This window comes from Felis catus, chromosome A2, assembly GCF_018350175.1.
Source record: "Felis catus isolate Fca126 chromosome A2, F.catus_Fca126_mat1.0, whole genome shotgun sequence".
Taxonomy (NCBI): Eukaryota; Metazoa; Chordata; class Mammalia; order Carnivora; family Felidae; genus Felis; species Felis catus.
Window position 1 is genome coordinate 132,232,579 of NC_058369.1, and position 3,402 is coordinate 132,235,980.

The following is a 3,402-nucleotide window of genomic DNA, read 5'->3' on the forward strand; positions in this document are numbered from 1 at the left end:
TTCACCATGAGCAAGTAGGATTTATTCCCTGGATGCAGGGTTGGTTCAGTATTCGCAATTTGATCAGTGTGATACATTATCACATCAACAGTATCAGTAAAAAATCATATGATTGGGGCGCCTGGGTGGCGCAGTCGGTTAAGCATCCGACTTTAGCCAGGTCACGATCTCGCGGTCCATGAGTTCGAGCCCCGCGTCGGGCTCTGTGCTGATAGCTCAGAGCCTGGAGCCTGTTTCCGATTCTGTGTCTCCCACTCTCTCTGCCCCTCCCCCGTTCATGCTCTGTCTCTCTCTGTCCCAAAAATAAATAAACGTTGAAAAAAAATTTTTTTTAAAAATCATATGATCATTTCAACAGATGCAGAAAAGGCATTTGACAAAGTACAGCATCCATTTATGATAAAAGCCCTCAACAAAGTATATTAGAGGGAATATTAGAGATTATTATTAGATTATATCTTTGAGACAATGTAATATATTAGAGAGAGCCTCAACATAACACAGACATAGTATGAAAAACCGACAACTAACATCTTACTGAATGGTGAATAACTGAGAACCTTTCACCTAATGTCAAGAACAAGACAAGGATGTCCATTCTTACCACTTTTATTCCGCAAAGTACTGGGACTCCAGACAAAGGAATAAAAGGCATCCAAATTGGTAAAGAAGAAGTAAAACTTTCACTATTTGCAGTTCACATGGTACTATATACAGAAAAGACTAAAGAGTTCATTGAACAACTACTAGAATTGATAAATGAATTCAGTAAGGTCACGGGATATACAATCAATATACAGAAATCCATTGACTTTCTATACACTAATAATGAAGTTGCAGAAAGAGAAATTAAGAAAACAATTCCGTTTACAATTGCACCAAAAATAATAGAATATCTAGGTATAAACTTAACCAAGGAGGTGAAGCTATAAGACATTGATGAAAGAAACTGAAGACAACACAAAGAAATGGAAAGACATTCCATGCTCAAGTATTGGGAGAACAAATATTGTTAAAAATCTTCATACTACTCAAGGCAATCTACAGATTTAATGCAATCCCTACCAAAATACCAGCAGAATTTTTTACATAACTATAACAAATAATCCTAAACTTTGTATGGAACCATGAAAGATCCCAAATAGACAAAGGAATATTGAAGATGAAGAACAAAACTGGAGGTATCACAATTCCAAATTTCAATATATAGTGCAAAGCTGTAGTAATCAAAACAGTGTGGTACTGGCACGAAAATAGACACATAGATGAATGGAACAGAAATAAACCCACAATTATATGGTCAATTAATCTTTGACAAGGAGATAAGAATACGCAATAGGAAAAATTCTCCTCAACAAATGGTGCTGGGAAAACTGGACAGAAATATGCAAAACAATGAAACTGGACCACTTTCATACACCACACACAAAAATAAACTCAAAATGAATTAAAGACCTAAATGTGAGACCTGAAACCATAATAATCCTAGAAGAGAATACAGGAAGTAATTTCTATTACATTTGATGTAGCAACATTTTTCTGGATATGTCTCCTGAGGCAATCAAAACAAAAGTAAAAATAAATTATTTGGACTACATCAAAGTAAAAAACATCTGCACATCAAAGGAAACAATCACAAAATAAATCACAAAATAGCAATAGAAGCTATTTGCAAATGACAGATCTAAAAAAGGGTTAGTATCCAAAATATATAAAGAGCTTATACAATTCAACCAAAACCTCAAATAATCCAGTTAAAAAAATGGGCAAAGTTCATGAACAGACATTTTTCCAGAGAAGACATACAGGTGGCCAACAGACACATGGAAGGATGCTCAACATCACTCATCGTCAGGGAAATGCACATCAAAACCACAATGAGATATCATCTCACACCTGTCAGAATAGCTAAGATGTGACACAAGATTTTTAGCACAAGAAACAGGAAGTGTTGGTGAGCATGTGGAGAAAAGGAACACTTGTGCACTGCTAGTGAGAATGCAAATTGTTGCAGCCACTGTAAAAACAGTATGGAGGTTCTTCAAAAAGTTAAAAATAGAATTACCATATGATCCAGTAATTTCACTACTGAGTATTTACCCAAAGAATACAAAAATACTAATTTGAAAGGATATATGCATTCCTATGTTTATTACAGCATTATTTACAGTAGCCAAATTATGGAAGCAGCCCCAGGGTCCATCAATAGATGAATGGATAAAGAAGTTTGTGTATATATGTGTGTGTGTGTGTGTGTGTGTGTGTGTGTGTGTGTGTGTGTGTAATGAAATCTTGCCTTTTGCAACAATACATATGGATCTAGAGAGTATAATGCTAAGTGAAATAAGTCGGAGAAAGACAAAAACCATGTGATTTCAGTCATACATGGAATTTAAGAAACCAAACAAACAAACAAAGAAAAAATAAAATTCAGAAATAGACTCTGAAATAATAGAGAACAAACTGATGGTTACCAGAGGGAAAGTGGGTGGGGGGGAATGGGTGAAATAGGTGAATGGGATTAGGAATATAGTTATCTTGATGAACACTGAGTAATGTATAGAATTGTTCAATCACTATATTGTAACCTAAAATTAATATATCACTGTATACTAACTATGCTGGAATTAAAATTTTTAAAAAGAAATAAGCTATGAATCTAATTTTCATTCCTGTGCTTTCTACTTACTATACAATGAAATTATTCTATTCTGTAATAACTATTCTATAATAATTCTATTATTATGCAAAGAATTTCTTAACCAAAAATCTCATAATATTCTTTACACATCTTTCATTAAAATGTACTAATTATTTCTTATAAAATGTCTATTAATAATCTACCCCTTCCACTAGATTGTGTTCAATTTGAGAATGAAACTGTCATACTCTTCTTCATAAGTCTCATGCTTAGTACCATGATGGGTACATGGTAGGACTCATGAATAAATCTGAAAATTTAAGAACATAATTACTCTTTACTCAATGTTAGATTGTAAGATTATAATCCTGGTCCTAGCTCAAAGATAACATTGTAAAACTGTTTACCTACTAACAACTAGGCACAGTTACACAAAAATCAGGAAGAGCATGATTTTTCATTACCAGTTATTTTAGAGCTTATTACTTGATAAAAATAATATATTTTGTTAATTCCTGAACTTGTTCCATTTCTTTACTGCCTGAAAAGCAATTTCACTTAAAATATTTTCTCCAAAGTTTTCAAGCCAAATATTTCTGAATGATATTTAATTTTGTACCTAAAATTTAATAATCAGTACTAAAGAGGATGTTATATAATTTACGAACTAAAGTTTTGAAGACATCCTTTTAGAATACAATAAGCCATTTTCCTATGGCTGTTCTCAGGCCTGGCTGAGAAGCCACATGGTCTCAGGCATC